This window comes from Chelonoidis abingdonii, chromosome 9 (assembly GCF_003597395.2).
Source record: "Chelonoidis abingdonii isolate Lonesome George chromosome 9, CheloAbing_2.0, whole genome shotgun sequence".
Lineage (NCBI taxonomy): Eukaryota > Metazoa > Chordata > Testudines > Testudinidae > Chelonoidis > Chelonoidis abingdonii.
The window spans coordinates 11,716,975-11,744,536 of record NC_133777.1 but is presented as its reverse complement, the minus strand read 5'-3'; the positions used below and the strand labels follow the sequence as shown (position 1 = coordinate 11,744,536).

General features: G+C 46.1%; 1 protein-coding gene across 2 annotated transcripts in view; it reads left to right on the top strand.

Annotated features, from left to right (window-relative positions):
* Nucleotides 1-27,562, top strand: part of ELFN1 (extracellular leucine rich repeat and fibronectin type III domain containing 1) — a 176,189-nt gene that overhangs the window by 87,644 nt on the left and 60,983 nt on the right. For both annotated transcript variants that reach the window (XM_032794087.2, XM_075069190.1), the window contains exon 2: nucleotides 10,716-10,887. The gene's annotated coding sequence lies outside the window, so the exon portion shown is untranslated. The remainder of the gene's footprint in view (nucleotides 1-10,715; nucleotides 10,888-27,562) is intronic.

Below are 27,562 nucleotides of genomic sequence, written 5' to 3'. Positions count from 1 at the left end.
TAAGTTTTACCTCACTTAAAAACTACTTGATTACAAAATCAGACCTAACACTACAAAAGTGTCATAGCCACACTAATAGTATTACTGAAAAATTGCTTAATTTCTTATTTTTACCACATAATTATAAAATAAATTGATTGGAATATAATTATTGTACTTATATTTCAGAGTAATAGTTGAGCCTGTTTATCACTTGTGAGCCGTGTCTGAACTCTGATCCCCAGGCAGCGGGGCTGAAACCAAAGTCCTGCCAGCCAGGGCTGAAGCATGTAACAGCTTCACGGCACTTCCCTAGCAAGGGGCACTGGGCAATTGCCCTGCATGTCTCCCTCAATGCCAGCCCTGCACTTGCAACCCCTCCTAAGCAAGCCCTGGGAACCCGCCTGGGGCTGCAACCCTCAGGTTGAAAAACAATCTAGATGAGTTGAATACCCCTGGAAGACCTCTGTGTACCCCCAGGGGAACTCATACCCCTGGTTGAGAAACACTTCCACTTGTTCCCCTTTTTATACTACTCTTGAAAGGCAGTACTGCCAACTCTTGTGATGTTTAACACAAGTGTTGCATTAACTGGTGTTTTCCTAAGGCTCCGGAGTCATGTGACCATGTGAGCATCTCAGCTTTCACTTAAAAAAAAAAAAGTCTCTAGCCCTCATGGCTGCAGAGAAAAGCATGAAAACATGGCCCCTAATGGCTCAAAAGCTAGACGACAAATAAAAAGAACCCAACATTTATCATTTTTTAGATCTCATGATTAGGGTGGGCCTGACCCAGGATTTTTGAATCCTTGGGGTTGACAATACTAGAAAGGGTCATGCTTAGTAAGAGGTTTGGCCCTGACCACACCGCCTTAATGAATGGGCACACCCACTTTCCCTAGAGCACACTTGAAAAACAGGCAAGACCCGTGCACTGCATTATTTCTTCCCTTTCTCCCCCAGGATTATGAAGTGGCAACTGTCTTGGTATAATTTACTCTCTTTTGGAGAGGATTAGATGCAGTTTTGTGTCGAATGAGAATGCTGTGGATCAGATGAGACAATTAGATGCCAGGAGTTCCCGGCTCTCAGTGATGCTCAGACCACAACTGTGAATGTGTGTGAGAGAGGAGAGGGGAGATAAAGAATTTCTGTATCTCTGCCTCTTGTCTGACAGATATTTTAAATTCTATTCTGTCTCCCTTGTGCCAGTTCATTGTAAAGCATTGGAGAACCTGGCCAAAGTTCTCTAACATGCTGGGGTGAATTGTAAACAGTTCTGACATTGTACAGCCGTTTCCTAGAATGCTCTTGAAAGATGGTGATTTTTCACTAGCGATAAAGGTAAAAGTTCTGAAAGTGACGTAGGAAGCAAAGTCCTATTTTCAAAATGACTTAGGCACTTAGGAGTCTGTCGCTTTTGAAATGAGACAGGCTTTAAGGGCCAGATTTTCAAAGATATTTAGATACCCAGAGGTGCAGATAGATGGCTAGTGGGATTTTCAGAAGCATGTAAGTGCCTAACTCCCATGGGCCTAGGCACTTCTGAAAATCCTGCTAGGCACCTATCTGTATATTTGGGTGCCCACATACCTTTAAAAATCCGGCCCTGAGGTGCTTTTGAAAATATTACTATCAGTGAATAACTTCTAGCATAGGTAGTTAAATAAATGGATTGATTTAGCTTCTTTCTAATTTGGGAATTGTCCACGAACAGTTTATGATGGTCTCAAAAATATATTTTTATTGGCAATTATTTGCTGACCAATTTTCCCTGTTAAATCTTGCTGTGCAACATCTCCTGAGCCGCTTGTTGTATGGCACTGATATTCAAAGTCTGAGTTGTGTTGATTAGTTTTGAGTGGAAGGTTTCTGTTCCCTGAATGGGTGAGCTCAGTCCGTAGGCTCATCAAGTGCAAATACTCACGTTTGCAATGCAGATGTCATGGTCTGAAATTATTCGCTTCAAATTTGCTCTTTACTCTAGCAAATGGGTTCACTGGCAGGAATGTTCAATTATTTGTTGAAAGCCAATACAACAGTGAGTGTTAGCCATGGGCGAGTGTGTTCCAGGTGCCCCTCTGCATCCAGTCTGCAGAAATCTGAGTCTGTTATAGCCTCAACTTTGACTCTTTAGTTCAAATTGTAGCAGTTTGTGCTTTTAGCTTTAGAGGTCCCCCTTTCAATCGCTGGTATGTCATCAGAGCAGCCACTACGTGTACCCACCCTGCTGGAATTCAAGCAGATATTCAAGAAAAGGTTGAGGTATTCTCCCAGCTCTGGCTATTTCACACACACACACACACACCCCAGAAGAATTGTAGACACCCATCATCATCTCACACACACACTCAGTCACTCCCCCACCCCAACAGGAACCATGCCGTACCAGACAAACTACTCCCGATAGGATCCAGGCAAAGATGTTTGCTTAACACAGCAGCTCTTTGAAAAGGCAAATAAATGGACAGCGAAGCTACACAGACATGTCACTGTGCAGTGATTTCCATTTTGCATTTGAGTTTAGTGCCAGCAGACCCTGACTCCACGACTGAGATCAGAAGGGAAGGGAGAAAGCAATTGTTCATTGTTACAGTTTCAAGTCAGGCATGTGACGGAAATCAGTATTGGAAAATATACAATCCTATAAAGACAGAGGCTGGCTCAAAACACCTGCCACTCCCCAGCCAAGTTGTAATTAAGGCCTCAGCCCTGCAATCTGTGCCTATACAACACACCATTGATGAGGATCTGCATAGGCTCATGGGTCAAGGGGTCTAAGCACCAAGCATTGGTCCTACTGAAATCAATTGAAAACTCCCCTTGACTTCAACAGGATCAAGATTTGGTCCTAAATATCCTTCAGGATGCTGGGCCAGATTCTGTTCTTAGTCTCACTGTTGGTGCCACTGTAGATTTAGCTGGAATCACTCCAGCTCTGTAGCAGTGTACCCAACAGCAGAGCCGTAGTCGAGCAGGTTGGCAGAACAGCCATTTAAGAAGTGTCAGAAATAAACAAATAACAACCTAGCACAGCCTTGCAAGGAAAAGAATCACCTCGGAAAGAAAATCAAAACCACTTCGATGTTTTCAAAGAGAGAGCTCGTATGTAATGGAACCTTGCTTATGTCAAAGTGGAAAAAGCTAAAACCCATTGATCTTTCAGCCATGTAGAATATTCTCCTCTGACTCACAATTGCACTTTGATAGATGCTGAATAACAGAAACGGCAATGAGTTTGGTTCATTTGGCCTGACATAAGCAAGGCTCAATTAAATCTGAGCTTTCTGTTTTCCAAGCATGTCTAGAGGTTGCTTTTTTTTCTTTTTTTTTAGTAGTGATTTCTTCCCTCAGAAAGTGAGCTGCTTACCTTGGGCCAAGTTAATGCCTGGTGTCAGTCAGCAGGGCTGAATTTGTCTCTTTGGGTGATTGGTTGTTTTTGGAGTCATCTGGTTACACTCCAGAAGAGGTTAGGTGATGGTAGTAGATTTGAAGCAATGGCTCGGGCATTGGCAGTGGGAAGGGGAGAAGATGGGGAAGGGGACGTTCTACTGATTTAGGGACAGGGCTGAGTTTCACAATCTGCTGTTCATATGTCAAGCTCAGGATCATTCAAGGCAGTTAAGAACAAGAAATCTCAATTTTTGACTTAATCTAAAGCTGTCCAGCTGTGCCTTGTAAGTACCAATCTATTACTTTGCAACTTGGTAATTCCAGTGCTCTCAAGATATAATGATAGCTAATCTAACTGCATGGGGTAGTGGAGCTGCTCAGCATTACATAAACATTAGACAGATACTTCAGGCCTGAAACTGCTGGAGGAGGCATGTATAATAGAAACGTCATCACAGGAGCCCAGGGTAGCTTTGTATTCACAGGGTGGTTTCTGCCGAGAGCTTGAGGTGAATATCTACCTATGTATCTCTTGTCCTTAGTGCCCACCATCTGAGAATCTAAATGCTGGTTTTGCCCTTTGACTCCTGAATGATGCTTAGTTTTAATTTTCTAATTTCTCAGGCCCCAGTCTTAACCCCTGGAGCACAAACCATTCCTGACCAAGAGGGGGTACGTCACAGGGCTCTTATCACCTACAAGCCAGTAACTACATCTCTATGGTGTATGTAATGATCAGGGCCCACTGCGTGGGCATAATTTAAAATTCCTACTGTGCTTTTAAATGGTTTGGCGTCAGCCTCGTGGCTCACTGTGTGTGTGTGTGACGAACTGGGAATGTTCTGAATGTTGCTCTGAATACTGTGTTGGTGCCTCAGTGTCCTCTATGCAGTTCTTAATATCTAGGTGGTGGGATAAGGGTGTGTGATTGCTGCAGAGCAAAGGGCCAGTGCACCTAAATGCCTGGCACTCTGTCTCCTAGCAACTGATGGCCTGGGCCCCTCCTCTGCAAAGGTGCCAACTGAAGGTGTTGGAGACAAAGGGATCAGGTGACCTCCTGGCCCGGGAAAGGAGCTGAGCAGAGAGGAGGGGCTGGAGGGGGTGGTTAGTCTGGAGCTTGCTGGGGACGAGGAGTGAAGTGCAGACCTAGGGGTCTGGCTCACTGCCCCCCAGAATGGACCCGGCCGAGGGGTCTGGTTCGCTGTATCTACAAGCTCTGTTTTAGACCCTGTTCCTGTCATCGAATAAACCTCTGTTTTGCTGGCTGAGAGTCACGTCTGACTGCAAAGTGGGGGTGCAGGACCCTGTGGCTTCCCCAGGACCCCGCCTGGGTGGGCTCGCTGTAGGAAGCGCACGGAGGGGCAGAGGATGCTGAATGCTCCAAGGAGAGACCCAGGAGGTAGACATGTGAACTTCTTGCCCTGAACAAGTCTGCTCCAAGGGAGAGGAGGCTCCCCAAAGTCCTGACTGGCTTTGTGGGGAGCTGTTCCAGAGCATTGCCCGGGGACTCCGTGACAGTGTGCAGTAGCCAGCCAGCATGTGAGCAATTCCTGCGTTCTTGGGAGGAGGCCTTGGGTAGCAGCTGAGAGAGGCAGGCGTCCAGGAAGGAACTAGGGGCTCAGTTCTCCTCCCAGTAAGGCTAAAAAGAGAAAGAGATGGTGGCAGCATACTGAACCTTTGGGTCACATATAATTCATGCACATTGAGATGCAATTGATGATTCAAGTGGCTCTTCCTGCTGCTGAACGGAAGTGTTCCGGCATGAGGCTGGAACCTCCATCCATTTGCATTGTCCCAGCACCTCCAGAAGATAAACAAGATAGAAAAGAAGACAGGATGAGCCCTTCTCGGTACTGAAGTCTGGGCTCATTCCAGATCAGTCTGCTAACAGCATTCAGGGCAGCCATAAGGACCCACTAAGAGGTTTTGAAAAATTGGGTGAGTGCCCTTTTTGGCTTCTTTCTAATGGCTAAGAAAGCTTGAAAGGGGAGAGTGTGTGTCTGTTAGGGTGACCAGACAACAAGTGTGAAAAATCGAGATGGGGGTGTGGGGTAATAAATGCCTATACAAGACAAAGCCCCTATAAAATCAGGACATCTGGTCACCCATCTGGTGCGCACATTTTGGAATGGTGGGAATGGGATGGAGGATTGGGGAGTTAGGTTCTTGTCTGCAGGTTTTTCACCTCAGAAATGTCAAGGATGGTCTTCCCTGGTCTTTGTGGATGTCTCAGAGATGAGTATTGGGAGCTCTCAGACCTCACTGAAAGGCTTGGGAGCGTTCAGTCTTTCCCAAAGACATCATTTCCATTGTTAATTAGGCATTGAAGAGAAATAGGTTTTAACAAAGACAAGCAACAGATTGTTTTCAGCATCCTCTCAGCAGCTGAGCTCTCCCTCCACTCTCGTGATGTTAACATTTCACTAATTATCCAGCTTCCATCGCTCTTCTTCACACTAGGGTTTTCCTTAAATTCTCCCACCATTGCTCTGTCACCACACTGCTCCATGTTGAAAGCACTAGCATGCACGAGCCACTGGCTTTGCAGCTCCCAAGTCATCTCCCAGTGGTGGAGCTGCACTGCTGGTGATGCAGCGGTGGGAGACAGTATCAAAAATGCTAGTAGCAAAATAGCCCGAGAGTTTTCCAAGGCAGAGAAGAGCTGAATTTCTAATCTAAGGGTATGGCTGCACTTGCAGCTGTACAGGGCTGCCACGGGAGCGCTCCCGCGGCAGCGCTTTGAACTGCAAGTGTGGTGGTGGTGCCAGCGCTCGGAGAGAGCTCTTCCAGCACTGCAGGTACTCCACCTCCCCGTGGGGATTAGCTTACAGTGCTGGGGCACTGTTTACACTGGCGCTTTACAGCGCTGTAACTTGCTGCACTCAGGGAGGTGGTTTTTTTACCCCCCTGAGCGAGAAAGTTGCAGTGCTGTAATGCGTCAGTGTAGCCAAGGCCTAAGAAAACAAGCAGGGAAAAAAACCTTGTAAAGAAGAAGGAAAAAGAAACCCTTTGGGCCTTCTTTATGCATCACACAGGCAGGAATGAAAAAAGACACACCATTTTTTTTCCTTTTCAGGTCACCTTGAAAGAGCAAGAGCAATTTGGTTGGCCTTCTCTCCCTCAGCCTTCTCTCACCAACATACTAAGGGCAACAACTCCCATCCTCCCCAGGCTGAAACTGGAGAGTCACAAGATTAGTCTGGTTCTCTCAGTATCACAGAGTATTATTCATTTATAGACTTTTAAAAAATAATTGAATCCAGGTAGTGTTTGTCAAGCGCTTCAAGTTCACTTGGTCTGATGAATTGCTTTGTGTATGTGTGTGTGTGTGTGAGAGAGAGAGAGAGAGAGCTCTTTCTGCCTCTCTCTGTGTTTGTATCAGTCTGTGTTTGTTTTCCACAGCTGCAAAGCACTAGGAGCCCGAAAAGTCTTTCATAAAATCCTGCTAGGAGTCAGTCTTCAGCACCAGTGTTTCACTTCACAAATACATTGCTAATGCCAGGGGAACGCTGATAGCTTGGTGGATCATTTACAAACAATAAGGTATTATTAAATGAAAAGAACATTCTTTACCACTGTCCAGATAGAGAGAGGAATGGAAAGGATCCTGTCTCTTTGCTGCCGGCTCCCTTAGACTAATGTCTGTCCCATCGATCTCCGATTGCCTTGGTGCTTCTCTTACCCTCTGGCTTTCTTAACTCTGCCTTACGCCTTGCGTCTCGTTCCGTCCTTCGACCCGTTGTTCTGGGCTCCGGCAGCAGTCAGCCAGGAAGTTCTCGCTGCCCTGGGTACAGCATTGTACAAGGGGCCAGGTGCGTTATATGAGGGGTGGGAGTTGACCTTCCTCTGAAGAATCTGGCATACACCACTGCCCAAGACAGGACACCATTGGTTGAATCTGGCATTGCTGTATTCCTGGGCGGTGGGGCAGATCCCTGAAGCTGGTGCAGTGAGAGGTAAACCACACTTCCCTGGGCCAGCCTGGTGCCTTGTGTCCCAGTGAGGGCAGGTGGAGTTACCACAGCGGCCTTGCAGCAGGTCCTATGTGGCGCGAACTTGGACCTAGACGATCCCATACAACTACGAAGAGTTTAAGGCCAGAAGGAGCGACGCCCACCCAGACCTCCAGCATCACGCCAGCAAGAGCCCCTCTCCCCGTGACGCTTGGGAAGAAGGCATGGCTTATCCCATTAAAATGCCTGTCATTTTAGTTTAAGCCGTTGTTATGATGCCAAGCCTCTTGTTTCACTGCCCATTTTTGCCATGTCAGTGGCAGAGCTAAGCAAATCATGGAGTGGGGGAGGAGGTGGGCAATGATCTGTGGAAGTTCATTCAGATTTGAAAATTAATTTAATTTCAGTCACACTCATGGCCTCCTCATATTTGCCTTCCATGAGTGGTCCGGCCGCCAAGCTTTACTAGCACTGCTATGCTGGAAAAAAAACATGACGCTCAGATGCTGACCTGCTCGCCAAAAGCAAATTTCAAATTGGCCATTTGATTGCTGGATTTGAAATTCACAGTGCTGTGCCGGTCCGTTTCATAAATCATCCGACGGGGGAACAGAAACTGTACCACCTGGGTGATGTAACTAATCAACAGGGCGTGAATTTCAAATGCAGAATATTTCCAATGAAATGCTAGAGCCGGGGTACGAAAACTTTTTGGCCCAAGGGCCACATTGGGGTTGCAAAACTGTATGGAGGGCCAGGTAGGGAAGGCTGTGCCTTCCCAAACAGCCTGGACCCCGCCCCATCTGACCCCTCCCACTTCTTGCCCCCTTCATAACCTACCACCCATCCAACCCCCGCTGCTCCTTGTCCCCGATCGCCCCCTCTTGGAACCCCCCATCCCTAACCATCCCCTGGAACCCCACCCCCTATCCAGCCCCCCTGCTCCCTTTCCCCTGACTGCCCTGACCCCTATCTAAACTTCCACCTCCTGACAGGCCCCCCAGGACTCCCACAGCTATCCAGCCTCCTCCATTCCCTGTCCCCTGACCGCCTCCCCCTGAACCTCCACCCCATCAAACTGCCCCCTGTCCCCTGACTACCCCCCGGAACCTCCTTCCCCTTATCCAAGTTCCCCACTCCCTTATCATGCCACTCAGAGCAGCATGTCTGGCAGCAGCACTGCCCAGACGGAGCCAGACACGCTGCCGCGCTGCCTGACAGGAGCTCTCAGCCCCGCCACCCAGAGCACTGGTAGCATAATGAGCTGAAGCTGTGGGGGAGGGAAGGCAGCAGGGGAGGGGCTGGGGGCTAGCCTCCCCAGGCAGGAGCTCAAGAGCCGGGCAGGATGGTCCCGCAGGCGGATGTGGCCCGTGGGCCGTAGTTTGCCCACCTCTGTGCTACAGCGATATTTGCACAGAGGGGAAATTGCAAATTAGTTCTAATAACAAATAAATATGAGGACTTTGAAATCTATGTGTGAACATCCCATGGACTGAAAAAGAGGGGAACACTGACATAGATATTCGCTGTGAATTGTTCATTCAGCTCCAATTGCTAACATCTAGCCATTGTTAAAAAGACTATGCAAAGTCTTTGTAAAGTGCAGTTAAGTTCCATATAGTGACCAAACCAATGACTTTGTGCTCAACAGATCTGCTCCCTGGGTGTATTCTGCTTAGGTTAGTACCAGTAATAAATTGTACTACCTTGAACTCCTACCGTCTCTGTTGCGCCCATCCCGCTGTGGCAGAGTGAGCTGGAAATAAATCCTATTCTGGCTTGCACGTCTTCAACAGAATTATTTATTAAGTTCTACTTGCAGAATCTAGATGTTGAGGTATATAGCGGTATGCACTTCCATTGCGCCTTAATTACACCTAGATTAGGTCTCTCTTGAGTCAAGGTTACTGATGATGAAGCATGAGCTGGAAAATACCCAGCATTACATTCAGATCCTGGTGGAATTTGCAAGGCCTGCAAATCTTTGTCCCTCTCTCCTAAGCAAACATGGTATGGAATCCCTGTGAGGTAATTAATGTGGAATTCCCCTGGGTCATTTTTAAGGGCTGTTTCCAAAATGGAGCCACTCTTCAAAGTTTCTCTTGTTCAGCGTTTTTTCCATGTAAGGTGTATCTGTCTCTCAGATACTAGATTCATTATTCCAGAGTCGTTCTCATCTCGTCTATGATTTTCCTCATTGACATTTGCTACACTCCAAACACTGATCCTGCATTCAAATACCTGCCTCGCCTCGCCAGTACCACTGTTAAAAAGCAGTCATTGCTTTTGAGTTATTGTCCTCCTATTTCCAATTTCGCTATTAAACTTCATAACTGACCTCCAAGTATCTGTTGCCTTCCTGATACCTCTCAACCTGGTCTTTCTGACTGATTATCCAATTGTGTTCTCCATTGTTCTGATGACTTGCAGTTTGCCTGCTATATGTCACTGGCTTGCTCCTGCTCTGTAATGTTAGCTCTCGGTCGTTCACAAGTGTCTGGTGTCTTCCAGCCTCTGTCCCATGTCCCTGATTTCTGTCTCAGTCCATCCATCTCACAGATGCCTTTCTTTTGTCTTTTCTCCTTCGGGAGGAGGGGAGGTACATTATCTCTCTAGAGCCCTGTCCACAATGGGATCAGGAATGTGCTAGTTAAAACCATTATAACACAGTTGTTTCTAATGGAGTTCTAGCCCAATTTCTCTGACAAGTATGGATGTGGATTTTATGGCTGTATACAATAAAATCATACTGCAGACGATCCGGTCAATGGCATGGTTTGGCAGGCAGAATTTACAGAAAAAAATCACCATCCAGACAGGTCAGAGGAACTGTGCCAGAAGTCTGTGAGCAACAGCTGTATTTAAACATGGTTGTAACTAGCATGCTTCTGACACCACTGGATATAGCCTAGTACTTGTGCCAGATCTGTCTGTCTCTCGCTGCCTGTCTCAGGTTGTCCATCTCTCTGATATTTGTTCTATGTCTGCTGATCTCTCTGTCGATCTGCCCCAGGTCTATCCATTGCTCTGATGCTTAATTCACTGCCCTGTTTTCCTAAATCCTGCACATAATGTGTTTTTCTTTCTGAAATATTTCCTGTTTTTAGGTCTGTCCCAGATCTCCTTTTAGCTCCAAAGGTCTCTTTCGATTTCTTCCTCCTCTAAGGGCTGGCTTGCTTTCCTGTTAATTTACCAGGTCCAACAGCTGATCTTGTTGCTAATTGATGTCCCCTTTGTCTTATGTTGTTTCATGTCGGATGTTGTTGCCATTGTGTCTGATCGATCCACTGTTTGATAGCTCTGTTCTCTCTGCAGTGACTGATCCATTGCTTTCAGTGGCACTCCTGTATGTCCCTGATGTATCTCTCTCTCATATTTTTTTTTCTGGCAGTTCAAATATTGGGCTTGGTGACCCATCCTCAAGGATCCCTAATGTCGAGTCCCCTGTGCCCGTCAGCAAATGCACATGATGATTAGGCAACATTCATGACATCAGCCGGGAAAAATCTACTGAGCTGCGGCTTTCTGATGTCAGGAACCAGCAGTGAGACACAGGCACAAAGGTAAGAGGAGACTTTTTCAATCACACCAAAGGAGAAAGGAGTGAACTGCAATGAACAGGCAGATGTGGGACAGCTGAGGAAGAAGGAGAAGCAGTGTATGGGGATCATGCAGATATAACAAACCAGAAAGATCAAATCCATTCTTGGTAGAGGTAAGGTACATGGAAATAGAGCCTGAGGGTTATCTGACAGCTTTAGATTCCAAAGGAGAAACCTTGGGCCAGTTTGTATCCTGGCACAGATGCAGGCAGCAACCCAGATATGTTTCTCTCCCACTCCTTTCTGAAAACCCTGAGAGCCTGGGATTGTTCCCAGAAGGCCTCTTCTATGTGTGCAGTCTAACTATGGACCATGCTCACATCCACAGGGAAGCAATGAAATAGTGAGCTGATTAGCTGTGTGCTCTGCTTGGGCCTGCTAGGAGTGGAAAGTGTCATGGTGACAATAACACCGTAACCCATGTACTTGGCTACATTGGCTGAAAACTAGGTGGCATCTACTGGGCCAGGCCAGTGTGGAATCTCAAGGAGAATTAAACAAAGCACTTTCAAAAACATGCTGTGTGCTACCCTCTAACCAACCCTCATAATCACTGCATCTATCTCTGCTCACCAAGGGAACCACATCCACAGAGTATCAGAGATGGCTCACACCTCAGCCTTCAATCCATACACCCCACAAGTTTGGCGGTGTTCTATAGTCAAACTCTGAGCCAATCCTCAATTGAAGGCCAGGTACAGTGGCCACTTTTATGAAGTCATTCATCCCCATAGTTAACAAAAGAGTAGGGAGATCTCAAAATTATTGTCTCTGAGGAGTTTAGGGAAACCCTGCAGACTCCCCTGCCTTAATATGAGATAAAGCTAGTTGAAATAGCAGTTGAGAAACGCATTTGGCTAATTTTGCCTTTGTTATTTGCACTTAAAGGAACTCACAAGTGAAGAAGCTGCAGCATATGCATTATACATGAAGGTGGCCAGTCTGTAAGCTTCCAAGCTGGTCATTCCAGTTGGTTAATGGGTAGCTGCACATGGCCTACAATAGATACGTTAGTTCATTGTCAAGTATGTGTATGAGTATGAATCGGCTAGAAAATGGACAGATCAAAGTGAATTCTTGAAATGCTCATTCATTTTCCTTCTCTCTGTCTCGCTCTCTCTCTCACACACACACAGTATTCAACCAGCTCTGCTGTGCAGTAACGGTGGATACATCTTGACTCGTGAATTATGACCCTTCTATCTAAAATGTGGCTTTTGAGGAGAAAGTTGGGTGCGCTTTTTTTAAGATTGAATTTACATTCTTTCATTGAATTTAGGGATTACGGAACAAATGATTTTTCCAAAACTGAAGTGCAGTATGTGCCTTCATCCCAACTTGCACAAAACTGTGTTTTTTCACAAAGCAGAAAGAGAACATTAGGTTCACATCACCTCTATAATTTAGTTTTCTAAGATTAGTCTTTGCCATGTGTTGGCTGTTGAAATGTCTGGCTGCGAGGAGCTCTAGGCATTTTTGTGTTTCTTGTCTCCACCTCAAAACCATTTTAAAGGTTTTTCATCCATCCATTGAGAGAGATAACTGTTGTATAAAGGCACACAGAGAAGTACTCTTTTTTTGGCAGCGTGTAATTTTTTTTTGCACTGTTATTTAAAATATGCTTTTTAAGAGGACAAAAGGGAACAATTTAATGGAAACAAATTTGTATAGGAAAATGCACAGCTGGATAAAAAGATTTTTTTGCGTTATTGCTTGGGAAGACAGGCGAATTTGAGCAAGGATGGAATTAAAAAGTGAGCTTAAACATTACTTAAGTGGGTTGTTGAGACTGAAGAGAATAACAACTTCAGGAATAAGTTTGCTTAGAGCCTCCATTTCCAGTAGAGTCAGGTTTATGGCAACTACCTTATTTTACCAAACTCCACTTTTTTATTCTTTTAAGTAAATTGAGCACTGGTGAAAGGTGTTGCATCATCAGCCCTGGAGACAGGTCTGGTTTACACCTAAAACGTAGGCCACCTTAGTTACATTACTCAGGGCTGTGAAAAATGCACATCCCTCAGAGACGTTGTTAAGCTGACTAAGCCCCAGTATAGACACCACTAGGTTGATGGAAGAATTCTTCCATCGACCTAGCTACCGCCTCTCGAGAGAGTGGATTTACTATGGGACAAAGAAAGCCGTAGCCATAGCAAATGTCTACACTAGCACTATAACAGCATAGCTGCAGCACAACACCTGTGCCGCTGTAGTATAGACAAACCCTGAGAGATGGTTATAGAGTCAGCAGTCCTAGGGACAGACAAACAGAAGTCCTGGAAACACACAGACAGAGATAGAGGCCAGATGGAACCACGAGGTAACAGTCAGGGAGGGTAGGCAGGAAAAGATAGGAAAATTCCTAATCCAGGGGCAAAATTTTCAAAAGCACCTAAGTCCCATTTTCAAAAGTGACTTAGCCACTTAGGGTATGTCTACTCTACCTGCCGTATTGGTGGGCAGCGATCAATCCAGTGGGGATCAATTTATCGCATAGACGTGATAAATGGACTCCCGAGCACTGTCCCATTGACTCCTGTCCTCCAGCGCCATGAGAGGCACAGGCAGAGTTGACGGGGGAGCAGCAGCAGTCAACTCACCTGTGAGTAGGTCTAAGTATGTCGACTTCAGCTACGTTATTCACGTAGCTGAAGTTGCGTAACTTAGATCAATTCCTCCCCCACCACATACACACAGTGTAGACCGGGGTTTAGGCTCTGTTTAATTGAAAGTCAGTGGGACCTCAGCACTTAAATCCCATTAGGTGCTTTTGAAAATTTACCCCCAGTCACAAACACATGGCTACTGGCTAGGCATGACAGACAGACAGCAATCTGTGTATTGACGGAGACAGACCTAGACCCCAGGCAGTGAATTACAAACATCAGTGCTAAGACAGCAGGCCTGGGACAGGAAGGACAAAAGACAGTTTTGTTATCTCAGTTTATAAGCTCTGCACCCTGAAGGCATTTATATGAAAGGCTCCCGCAGGGCTTTCTCAATTGACGGTTATAAAGTCTAATGTTGAGTTATCAAGGATGTAAAATGGAACTTGCAGCAAGAGCAGGATAAGGGCTTTATCCCTGCCACAAAATAGGAGAAAACAAGCGATTTGAGAATTATTAAATTGAACAGGTTGGGATGGGTCTCTTTAGACACAGCAAGAGATGGATTTTGCTCACTGCAGACTGGATAATTATGATGAATGGCCTTCCTCTCCCTCTGTCTGTTCCACCTCCCTTCTGCCCCAGCCTAGCAGAGCTGGCCAAATGCTGTCAACTTAGTGTCTGGGAACATACCTTCCAATGAAAGCCATGCGTTGGCTTTGGCAGAATGTGTAGTCTCTCTTACCACTTCCCGCAAACATTCGTGCAAAGCAACTTTGTATTCACAGGCTCTTTGCAGCAGGAAGGGAAAGTGCCACGAATATTTGCACAGATAAGTATTTACACAAGTATTAGCAGAGCCACCCTGAGAGCAGTCAGTGTCTTAGGAGTCATCCCATCAGAAAACAGCAAGAATAGTATGTGACTATTGCACAGCACAAGCAGGTGAATTTTCGATAGCAAGTACAGGAGGCTGAGGAGTAACCCCTAGGTTGAGATGTTTGCATAAACCGTTTGCCAAATGATTTCACGCAATGAACAGATTAGTAAAAGTCAAAGCCTTTTTGTGGGGAATTTGCTACATTCATCAATTAAATTGTTTGCTATGAACAGCTTTGCCCTATCTAGCTCCAGGATTTCAGCCTGGTAATTTTGCTGGCATAGGGGACCGGCGCCATAGCCATGAAATCTCACTGCCAACCTCTTCTTCCCCCGCTCTTTCCAGGCCATCAGCCGTGAAAACCCTGCCAGTAGCCCAGACTGTGGCCCTTCCAGTGCAAGCCGTTCATTTAAACTGAAGGATCTCTCAATGACTCCATCTGCTAAGTGACGTTAGTAGAGGGAAGGTTATAGCACCAGTTAGTGCTGAGCCCTCAGAATATAACTTCTTTATCTAATGCGCTGGAAGGAAGGAGGCATGTGATTGGCTGCTGGAGGTTCTGAACCACGTAGGTGTCCTGGAGAGCAGTCAGAGGAATAAAAAGGCCTGGCTAAAAATCGTTGTCCTCTGGCAGCAGCTTGGTAGCCTGTAGTGGGAAATGAGATGATGGGCTCAGTCCAGATGTCCTTAGGTCAAAAACATTGCAGTTTCACGGGGGAGACCAGCATTTCCCAAATTGGGAGTCCTGACCCAAAAGGGAGTTTCAGGGGGGTCACAAGGTTATTTTAGGGGGGGTCATGGTAATGCCACCCTTACTTCTGCGCTGACTTCAGAACCAAGCAGCCGGAGAGCAGCAGCTGTTAGCCAGGCGCCCAGCTCTGAAGGCAGCACTCCACTAGCAGCTGCGCAGAAGTAAGGGCGGAAATACCATACCTGCCATCCTTACTTCTGCGCTGCTGCCTTCAGAACTGGGCCCTCAGTCAGCAGCCGCCTCTGTCCGGCCACCCAACTCTGCAAGCAGCAGCACAGAAATAAGGGTGGCAATCAGACCATGCCATCCTTACTTCTGTGCAGCTGCTGGTGACAGCTCTGCCTTCAAAGCTGGGCTCTTGGCCAGTAGCCACTGCTCTCCAGCTGCTCAGCTCTGAAGGCAGCGTTGCCACCAGCAGCAGTGCAGAAGTAAGGGTAACAGTATCTCAACCTCCTATAATAACCTTGCAACCCCCCCAACTCCTTTTTGGGTCAGGAGCCCTATAATTACAACCCCATGAAATTTCAGATTTATATAGCTGAAATCATTAAATTTATAGTTTTTTAAATCCCATGACCATGAAATTGACTGAAATGGACCAGGAATTTGGTAGGACCCTAGTCATAAGGGTCCCGCCTGGCCTAAAATTCTATGAAATGACAAATACTAAATTAGTATTATTTAAGTCATGTATGCCCTATATATATATAGGCCTAATTGTGTCCCATGCGCTTCTGTAGTATGAAATTAGGCCACTACTGTATGCATCAGGAAAACTTCCAGCTGCAGAGACCTGTTAAGAGTGTGGGATTAATCTCTGACCAAAACATGGAAACTCTACTATTAGAGACATTTAAAACCAGTCTGGACAAAGATGTGCTGAAGGGGACAATCCTGCATTGCCAGGGTGGGGAAGAGAGATGAACTCAGTTTTCTCCTCTATCACTTGAATGAGTGTGTGATCTGACATCCATATGTAAAATATTAGGGCAAATATCTGCCACTGGGTCATCGTAGGTAGAGAACAGCAGAAACTGGACTTGCTGCTCCACAACCACCCTCACTGAGAGTTAGGGTTTCAGATTCCGATGCACACGCCTCATATTCTGCAGTCAGACTTTCTTTGCTGTCCGGATCAGATTCTTGTTCCCCCGCGTCTCGCAGGCAGGTAGTACCTGATGCCAAACCGGAACATGAAATCTCCCATGATGCATGTAGCCAAATATACAAATAGAGTATATGAGAGAGAGGGATAATTCCTTCCTGATACTCACAAGGAATCGGCTTACAGCCTGAAGCTCTGATTGCTTTTATCTTAGCCTGCCTAACAGTAACTACATATAGCTCCTAAAATTACCCAGATCTTTTAAAAATGCAGCCACGCTATTGAACTTGCTGACCTCTCATGGGAGCAAATTCTACAGCTGCCTTTATTATTATGACCTGGCCCCTAGAAGCCCCTGCATAGACATACAGGTAAACACAGTCCCTTCCCCTAAGAGGATGTTTACCTCCCTGCACCAGTAAAAGAGGAGGAGATGTGTGAAATCTTAAATGTCTGCGATCGGAAGCTTCTCAGTGCAGTAACGCAGTCCCTCCTGACATTCTGGTCCTGTGACTCAAACCTGGACAAGAAGGGTGTGACCATCATTCCAGAGCCAACCACTCCAGCAGATTCACCGGCAGAGAGCCTGAGCCTGGCTGCGAAAGTGCCTCTGAAACAAAAGGCAAAGAGTCAATGCTGACAAGTAAAATTCAGACAGAATGGTTTGGCGGATCAGATTAAACTGCTGCTCCCACCTGGAGAAGGAGCAGCACATGGTCTCACACGGAGACCCACAACAAGACGGGAGAATTTGTGGGGATTTCAGCACAGCATCGTGCCCTGGAAGGGCACCATCCATAGCTCACCTCTTCCCCATGGCCTGAATCTTCCTCTGAGCTTTTCTGAGTTATTTGTTAAACCAGCCTGTTTGGAAATTAGCCATCAAAGCACCTTTCTCTCCCACTCCCATCCTCTGTGCCTCCCAGCCATTGACATTAACATTGGAATGCCTGCATTGGATTTGAATGGATTTTAATAACCCCATGCAGGCCTATATTTATAAACCAGTGTGAAAGGCAGCACACAGCAGCTGAAAATGAGCCTCCTGGAAATGTGGCTATAAAACATGTACATTGGCCTGCCTGTCAGATAGACAGAAAGATACATATGGTGAAAGAGAAATAGTCTATCTCATCTGTCATCTCTCCCATCACGCTCACACTTGAGTATCTACCTTAGTCTAACACCTAGACCAGGGTAGTAAATAGACAGACTGCCAAATCCAGACTGCCAGATGCTTTTGAAAAGACCCTGAAATCTTTTTATTTATTTGTTTTCATCATTATTATTATTTATTTATTTTCTCTGGAGACTGGACCTTGACTATGCTTTCACCAAGAGATTTGGACATTGACAAAAAATAATTGACTACTCTTGATCTTGACTGTGGATACAGAGCCAGATTCACTTATGGCAGCTTCTGCCAGCATAGACCCTGGCATAGGGCTCTTGGGGGCAGAAAGTTTACTGGAGAAAGGTTATGGTTGCACAAATCTGCAACTGTCCTTCCACCAGAGGGCCCATAAGGGGCCAGCAAGGCCTGCTAAGTGAGTGGGGCCAGCCAGGAGTGGGGGCATGATTGATTGGGCTAATGTCTGTTGCAGCCTCCACCATCTGGGCTATTGTGGAGCCCCCATAGGATGCAGAAACCCAGAGGGTAGGTGGAGCTGGGAAACACAGCTGCCCTCTGCTAGTGGGAGCCTCTCCCCTATGGTGCAGCTCTCAAGCTGGCGTCAGGAGGTGGAAGCAGCAAGAGCAGCTCTGGCCTGGTGCCTGAGAAGCAGGATTGAGCTAGCAGTATTTTTATATTTGATGATTAATATAAAACGAAGGCCTTGGTTTAATACAACCCCATATGTCAGATGTTCAAATTAGATACAGTGTAACCCAGCTGAAATGCGGGGACAGTGTATAAAATATAACAGGAAGATTAAAAGATGTCCCCAGGCAGAAGAAGATATTTATTTATTTACAGCCTGGTGCAGTACCTGACAATCGTGTAGCGCCAGAATTGACGATGATGAAACCTCTTCTGAGACTGTCCAGAGATATAAGAACTAAACGTGCCCCTGGCCTAGACGTGATCCTATTAGCTTTCCTAGGGGAGTCGCCTACACTCATTGATCGGGATGAATATAGGCTGCAGGATCAGCCTCTGCTTTACCACCTTGCTGATACCCTACATTCTATCTTGCCTGCTTGGACCAGAGGGAATGAGGCGCCCTGTTCGAAGGGCTTGCAGAGAGCACTCGTATCTTGGCTTCTTCAGCTGCAGGCTTGTCATATGCTCTCCTGAGTCTCCTCTTCCTCTTCCGAGAGCAAAGTGCCACAGATTTGCCCCCTTTTAAAAGAGATGCATCTTCTAAAGACTTCCATGGTTGAGCAGTTAAGGCTGCTCTAAATCGTGCTGGGGACTGAACTAGCCCCAGGTCCTGTGCGCTGCAAACATGCTATAAAGTCACTTGTCCTGCACCAAGTGCAACTTCACTTGACCAGAAATTATATGTCCTTGGTGGGGCCAGTTTAAAAATTGATGCGTTGCCTGGGAGCAAGGCTATGGTGGTTTCTAGTTGGTATTGAATTCTATATATGTAACCAATCATGGCATATAACACGCAGCTGTAAAGAATGGTTTGGGGTGCCCAATATGAGACACCTTAACTTTTTGAAAATTGGACCCTTTTAGGGTGCCTCACATTGGGTGTCCAAAATCACTAGTTACTTTTGAAAATTTTGGCCCAAATGGGCCTCCTTTTTAAAAAAAAAAAAAAAAGAAATTGGCGCTAACTACCAAGTGATATTAAAGAGGCACATTTACCCTAAGTAAATACAAAATAGTTTGATGTGTGGAAAGCATTTTCCATTAAGCTCGTTAGTACATAAAGAGCTAGCAGTTTGAGATTATGATTATGACAATGATTATTATTGCTAGTTTAAATCGTGCTATTTTTACCCCACAGTTCTCTCTTTGAGGGAAGTAAATAAGCCTTATTAAAGAAGTTAGTCTTCCTCTACAATTCCTCCCTCTCTTTTCATGTCTTCCTGTCTCATCCCTTCTATATTTCCACCTATCGTCTTTCTTCCCCATTCTTCCCTCCCACCTTACAGCCATTAGAGTAATTTTTCAAAGGGGGATTTTGATACCTAGAAGTTTTAAAACTCCCTCTCATCATCTCAGCAGAGTGAGGCCTGGGCAGTGCTTGGATGGGAGAATGCCAAGAGAAAATCAGATGCTACTGGACGTGTTGTGTATGGAAATGCAGACTTTCCTCTGAGTCTGGATTGAACTGAGGCTCTGGCACTGGGTTGAGGTGCATGGTGCTGCAGGAAGATGCTGCCTGTTGGATATATAAAATCTAGCAGATCCTTATCACTTGTAGCCATTAACGCAACCATAGCAATAGTAACCTCAGGTTTTGCCCCATCACAACTTGAGTAATTAGTAAATTGCTTCTTGTTTATTGATATTCCCCTCCCATTTAATAGGACACAGTATTCTATGTATGGTGTGGCTGTTCACTGGTAAACAGCTGCTGTGTTCCACCCAGAGGCGGCCGCAAGTCTGTGGTGAGTGGAGTGATCTCGACACATGCACAGTGAGGGCCGTTAAAACATTTAGGCTGACTTTGAGGTTGAGATTTTTCAGAGCCACCATGGAGAGTCACATAGCCAGTCCTGATTAACTTTAATGGCAAATCCCAGAGGCAGCTTTGAAATGCTCAGCCTTAATGCCTGAAAGCAAAACACTACCTACCCCCTGTTTTGAAATGTATGTCTGTCAGCCAGGTATGGTGTCTTTTATTTATCTGTAAAGTGCCTGGCACTTACAACTCTGTAGAAATAACAGAAAAAGTGGAAGTGATGGGCTTGCCATGGCATTATATGGTATTCCTTTTACTGAGTCTAAGAATACTTGTAATATCGTGGTAATGATAATTAACTCGGTGTATGTGTTAGTAAAATAAACTACTCGGAGATGACAGGGATTATATAAAGGTGAGATATTACTATTCTTTTTGCCTTTGGTTGTGTCCCCTCCCTGATATGAAATGGCTTCATGCTAATGGCTGAATAGAACAAATTGGAATGGGTGGGACCAGCAGGCCTAGAGAGGGAGAAATGGGAATTGGATGGAGCAGACTTGTCCTCCATCATCTAGCTCATGGCAAAGTCCCACATGCTGCTCCATGAAATTAATACTGAATAGCGTTCCTCCCCACCCCCGTCCCCACCCAGCACAACAGATGCGCTGTGTATGAAATGCATTAATTCAATACCACTAGAGGCAGGTCACTGCCTGTGGATGAGCAAATGACGAGGGAAGCCCCCCAAACCCCCTCCTTCCAAGGTCTAAGGACACTGTTGCATGGATGTACGGGGGAGATTGGAGGAAGGGGACGTTTTGTGCATTAACTGCTTTGAATCTTGACCACTGGATGTTAAACAAGTCCCTGAAGTTCTTGGTGCCACTGCCTGGCTCTCTCCTGCTGTACATGCAGTGAGACAGTTGGGAAACACTTGGAGGCACAGTATCCAACCCTGAACTGAAGGGGTAGGCAGAGTTGGGGGAGGGTGAAAAAGCAGCTAAGTTCTTCCAGTGCCATCTTACATGTTAGCCAGCAGGCAGTGCTCCATGGAGGTTTCAGACTGTACAGAATGCCAGCTCTGCAGGATGCTCCACCATGCTACCAATCTGTTGCCTCCTTCCAAATGAGATGTTGAGGGATAGGTCCTGGGGGAACTCCCATGCAGTCTAGATAACTAGTCAATACAATGGTGTAAAGTCTAGAATCTGTCCTTTATTGAGAGTGTTTGCTGCCCTCCTGGATGGCAAAGAGAAAGGAGAGGGGCATGCTCAGAGAGAGGAGTTGGAGCCATAGCAGCAGGTCGGATGCTTCTGCCTCATTAATCCTCCATTGTCAGTAATGGTTGTTGTATTGTATCCGTCAAGGTGTTCCTGTATCACCCGTGTATCTTTGGAAGCCAAGCCGGCAGCAATCTCAGGGCAGGGGAAAGTCAGTCCTGGAGAAAACAGCCGAGGCGGTAACGAGAGAGGGGAACCTGTCAGGAAAGGGGAAGTGTGATGGAGGTGCACCGGGCTGACACTTTCCCAGTGAATCTTCTTTGCTTTCCACAGCACTGTGTCATGGTGTCAGATTCAATACGGCCAGCCCCTTTGGATACACCAGGGCCATTTCACATCATTTAGATGCAACATCCTCCAAATGTCTTTTTTTTTTTTTGATGTGTCAGCCAAATGAAGAGTGAGTTATGCAGGCCGACATGTGTGCAGAATTGTCACAGCTCTCAGTGCAGGCAGAAAATCCCACTCTTGGCCACCCACCAGCTTTCTGCTGAGCACTACGGTTTACACCTGTCTGATCTGGAGCCGGTGGTGGCCATTGTGGTGCTTAGGCAGCTAATCAATTGTTTAAGCGATGCAGGCGCACAGACACAAAGATAATGGACTCTGTGTGTTGCTTGTATCTCTACTGTACCCTAGAAAGAAGGCATTGGTTATCTTCCCCACCCCTGAAATTCAGTGGAAACCACTGTTCTTTGTCTGTCTGATAACCACTCTCCTCTGACTATTAAAATAGGTTTGAGTTGGGGATTTTATAGCGTCTCTCATACTTCAGTCTACCAACAATCTTCACATAGTAATGATTTCAGACAGGTGGTGGTGCAGAGATTGGATAGACATATGCAGCAGCCATTATGTGCTTGGTAATACTGTACGTATAACCTTGGATCTCAGGAACAGCCCTTCCTAACTGGTACCAGGCCACAGAACCCAGCCAATGATTCCCGCATCTGGCCTGTAACTTTGAGTTTTGCTAGAGCACATCTTTTAGAAAAACCTCCAGTCTTGATTCTGTTCGGTCTCTATGCCTGGTCCTAGGAGAATGCCAACAAGGGGGCCATGTGGGATGGTATATTTTCTGAGGCATTTACTTAACTGCTGGGATCTGAAGTGAGACAACTAATTATTTCACATTAGCCAATAAACAGCCATCAGATGACAATGCAGTGTTGTTGTAGCAGTGTTGGTCCCAGGATATTAGAGAGACCAACTGTGGGAGGTGATATCTGTTATTGGACCAACTTCTGTTGGTGAGAGAGAGAAGCTTTTGAGGTTACACAGCGCTCTTCTTCGGGTCTGGGAAACATACTCACAGTGTCACCACTCAATACCAAGTAGAACAGATTGTCTAGAATAAGTAGTTAACACATATTTCAAGAGACCACTCAAGATGAAGTGGGCCGTTAACACTCCTCCGGTCATAGGGGGAAAGGAAGCAGGAGGGGGGAGGCAGCTGTGGGGAGTTGTTAGTGAGTTACAGTTATAATACGCCATAAATCCAGTGTCTCAAGACACTGCTTCTGCAAATAAAGATGGGTGCAGTTTGGTGGGATTTAAGAAGCTTAAATCCTCTCACACTGACTCCTGATGAAGGAAGACTTGTGAAGGACCATTTGAGGTGGAAGTCCATTCTGTGCCACGCCATGGCTACGTTATAGCCATGTGATTCTTTCACTACTGCTGCAGTTTGGTGGGCACAAATAACTGTAGATACATTTTATAACACTTGGGGTGTCAGTGTGGCTGATTTGCTGGTGCAATCCAGATGCATTCAGTTGGATACCTAAGTGCCATAAAATGCATCTGCAGTTATTTGCAGGTGCAAAGATGCAGGAGCATAATTGCAGGTTGCTCCAGAAAATTGGTCCCTAAATGACCTACAGAGCACCACCAAAATTGTGAGAGTAAAATCTGATGTCTAGTTAAGATCAGGCTGGAAATGAGGCCCTGTATCTCATTACCAATCTAGTTCATGATCAAATATGATCACAGGGCAGGTCTTCACTACCCGGATCGGCGGGTAGTGATCGATCCATCAGGGATTGATTTATCACATCTCGTGTAGACGCAGATAAATCAATCCCCGAACACACTCCCCGTCAACTCTGGAACTCCAGCTCGCGAGAAGCGGAAGCGGAGTTGACGGGGGAGCAGCAGCGGTTGACTTGTCACCATCCTCATGGCCAGGTAAGTCGACCTAAGATACGCCAACTTCAGCTATGCTATTCGCATAGCTGAAGTTGCATATCTTAGGTCAACCCCCTCATAAGTGTAGACCGGGGCTAAGAGCAATGAATTCAGAATCCAAGGTACAGTGACCTTTAATTGTAAGAATGGGATTGAGAACAGAAAATATCAGGATCTAGCCTTTTAGGAAAGGGTATTTGGCAAGCGAGCTTAGAGGGTTTAGCACTGTAGAGTCAATTGGAAGTCTCTCTCATGTTTACTCAGCCCTTAGACTGGTAAAATTCCTATTGATGTTGCTTGAGTAAGGATGTCATGGTGTGACCCTTAGAACTGGGTGTCTGGAGCTAAGCAGCTGGGATTCAGAACTCCAAGACCCAGCTGCTGCCAGCAGGACCAAAGCAGTACAATGAAGCAGGCGAAAGCTTTTCTGCTGAAATTGCACTTCATGTTGATCTGTCTCTTCAATTCAAGACACTTGTTTTGAAAAAAATAGTCAAAGGTCAAATTCAAGGGGCTTTTTTCACTCCAGTTCAAAGAAAATAACAGCCTGGAGTTTAGTTAGCAGTGAGTTCTCTGACAAGTCTTCAGGGCAGCCCTTCGCACCATTACCAAGGAAGACAGGTTTGGAGAGCAGAAAAGGAGGGAGAGTTCTGCTTAAAGTGTTTTGTGGCTCACCTCAGGTGCCTGCCACCCCTCTACAGCTATTTGGAGATATCCTGAGTAAAATATTAGTAATCCTGGGGGGCAGATGAGCGTTGCTCAGGTTCTTATTCTTAATACAACAAGCACAGCTCTCCTTTCAACTCTGAATTCTCTTCAACTGATCTTCTGTGTTTGGGATCCATTGGGACCCAATATTGAGTGGTTTGTGCTTGAAAGAACAGCACTGTAATAATGAAGTTGTTTTCTTACCCTTTGTATTTTCTTCTGCTAACTGCACATCGCATCTTCACTTCTCCTGCCTGTCCCTAGCAGCCACCAAGCCCCGAGTAGGTAAAAATGGCTCTGTGCTGCTGGGCAGGAGTGAGAAAGAAGCCAAAGAGATACAATCCGTATGAGATCATGCAATCCTGTGTGTGTGTGTGAGTGAGAGAGAGAGAGAGATCCACAGCGGGCCTGGGTGGAAAGAACAATGAGTGAAGCCAATTTAATTTCCACAGCCATCTTCCATCTCGAGGATCTCCCAATTTTTTCTGGGATTTCAAATAACATCTAGGATTGAAAGGCAAAATTTCCAGCCTCCTCCTTTTCTATTAGTATTTAACTCTAGATGTTCAATGGAGAAAGACTTGGGGTCAATTAAAAAAAAAAATAAAACACCTCTCAAAAGTCCATGCACATTTCTGTGCACTGTTTTTTTAAACTGTGGGCCTTAGTCATTTGATCCCAGGTCACTGGTTGTCAGTTCCACCAGCTAAGTGCCATGCCCATGACTATTAGTCATTACTCACAAGACATATCTCAAAGACAAAGGGCCTGAAGCAGCAGCTGTCACTCAGTGTAAATCAGGAATAACTGCACTGAAGTCAAAGGAGTTACACTGGTATAAATGAGGTCAAAGTCCATGTCTTTAAACTTCTTGTCTGGGGTTTGGCCCCGCACCAGTTAATGCTGTATCTCAGAGGACGCTCTAGGAATAGATTCAGATAGCAGGGAACATTAAGGCCATGTTTACACTACCATATACGTCAGCAATACTTATGTCGCTCAGGGGGTTGAAAAAAAACCTAAGTTACACTGGCATAAATGGTGGTGTGCACAGCTCGATGTTGGCAGGAGAGTTTCTACCACTGCTCATTGGGTGTGGTTTAATTATGCCCATGGGAGAAACATCACAGCAAACCAACCACCTTCTGGTACTTTCGTAAGTCATAGTCCATGAACGTAAAGAGAGAACTGGGATCTCAGTGGTAACAGTGGGTAGAACGAGGGGTAAGGGTGGCTCAAAGAAGATGCAAAACCAGACTGCTTGGCTTAGCTAGACTAGCACAGTGAGGCAGGGTGGCTAGGCACTGTAGTGACACTCAGATCCCGACTTGACTTCACAAGTGGCTCCACCACATGGCGTTCCATCTTTTCCTGTATGAAGAGTCAGCATCAGCTCTGTGCCTCTACGGGTACGTCTGCACTTCATATTAAGCCCAGGGCTGTGGGGCCCAGGCTTGTGGACTCAGTGTTTCCAAACCTATGCGTGAGCATCCACACTGCATTGTAACCCTGGATTGCTGGACCCAGGTCTCACTGGCGTGCTAATGCATCCATGCTGCACTATGCGGATGTTCTGACTCAGGCTCTGACTCCAACCCCAAGATACTAAGACCCAGGTCCTGAGTGCTTGCCGACCTGAGTCAGGCTGATTTATTGTGAACAGAAGGGGGCCTTGAGCTCAATCCGGAGCCAGAGCCTGCACTTACTTTGTAGTGTAGACACATCTTAAGGCTCTTCAGAACTGGACCCCTGATATTATCTCTTCCTTAAACTCCTCCAAGAGCTGTCCCCTCAAAAGTCACTCTTGCCTCTCCTCCCTTGCCCCACTCCCATCTCTGTGGCTTCTTCCATATGCCTGGAGCCACAAAATCAGTCTCCATGTACATTCTTCCTTTCCCATGTGTTGTCTTCTATGTATGTCCTTCCTCATGGCTTTGTAATGACTGGTCGTCTTCTATCACCCTGCCCTTCCCTCCTGCTCGCTCTCTCTTTCTCTCTCTCAGGACTCAAGTCTATAGTTAGTAAGTTTATCTTTTCCCATCCTTTCCTTTCTCTGATCACCCCCTCCTGCATCTCACAACTTTACACCCACCTTGTGCTGCTGTGCCTTCTGTGGCCTGATGTCTCCTCCTCTGCCTTCGCCACACCCTTAACAAGCTCTCATCTTCTTCACTGGCTCTACCACTTGACAGGAATAGTCATTCTTTGCCCTCACCAGCCACAGCCTCAGCAAATCCTCTTGCAGGACAAAGATGTGATAGTGGTATCATCAGTTTCCCTGTCCTGAGCAAACCATGGCCACATCATTCCTGAAAGGCCTGTGGGATTGGTGGTAATAACTGCCAGGAAACTTTTTATTTACCATAACCTTTATGACATTACTGTAAATGCATTTTGGAGCCTGAGATGTATAAAAATAAACTGCAGGGAAATCAAGACAGCTAATTAGCAAAAGGTTACTGCTGGGCTCCCTGACTGTCAGCCCCTTTGAAGTTCTCCTTCACACAGCCTGATGTGCATGCGATTCTCATGCTCACTTTAATAACTGTCTTGGTTACCACAGTGGCGTCATAACTAGATGTGACTCAGTATTTGTAAGCCCTGTGAAAGGCAACCCGCCCTGGATACAAATGTCCTATAACCTCTCACTTACCAGCATTAGAAGAGATTTAATCTTACAAACTGGTGCTCAGCATTCACCTTCGGTTTGTTCACAGAACAGTCTGGAGTATTTGGTTAATCCCTTGAACAGACACTGCCATGTCTCACCGGGTGGAAACTAGGCAATACTGGCTCCTTCTCAACAGGGACTATGAGCTGGGGGGAGACAAACTGAGGCCAGAGAGCTTCAGTCAAGCTTTTCACATGGCTCCAAGCCTTCCTCTTTGAAATGGGCCTGCCAGCAGCCTCTAATGTCACCTGTTCTGTTTTTCCACAATTATACAAGATATTCCAAACCTTCCTTTGGATCCCCTGCCTTCTTGCCTACTGTTCTAGCCACCACTGGCAAAGCTATACTTCAGACTTTCTCTCTACATGCCAATGGCTGAGGTTTATAATTGCGTATCCCATAATCAGGAAAGGAATAGTCATCGAGGGCCTGATCCGGAGAGGTGATGACCCCTGGGAGTTTGCCTGAGTGAGGACCTCCGGATTTACCTCTCTGACTTTAGTGAGAGTTGCACGTGCTCAGCACCTTTCAGGAACTCCATGAGCAGATTTCATTAGTCACAGTCACTGGACACTTTCCCCCCCTAACTTGCTTCACTCTGTGGATTGATGGCAAACAGTTTGCTGGGAGCATAGGATACGCAACATTCCAAATGCCAGCAGCATTGTTTGTTTGTGATTGGTCAGACAAATCACATGGTATCATTTCTGTTCCCTGCCTGAATGAGCCCGCGGGCACTCCCAATGCGAATGCACACACGTGCAAATTTAAAGTTGAGTGTCCACGAACACTGGTGCTGGTGAAACTCCATCCCTCAGAAAGTGAGCCTACCAGGGTAGGGACACAGTGGCAGAAGCCACTCCC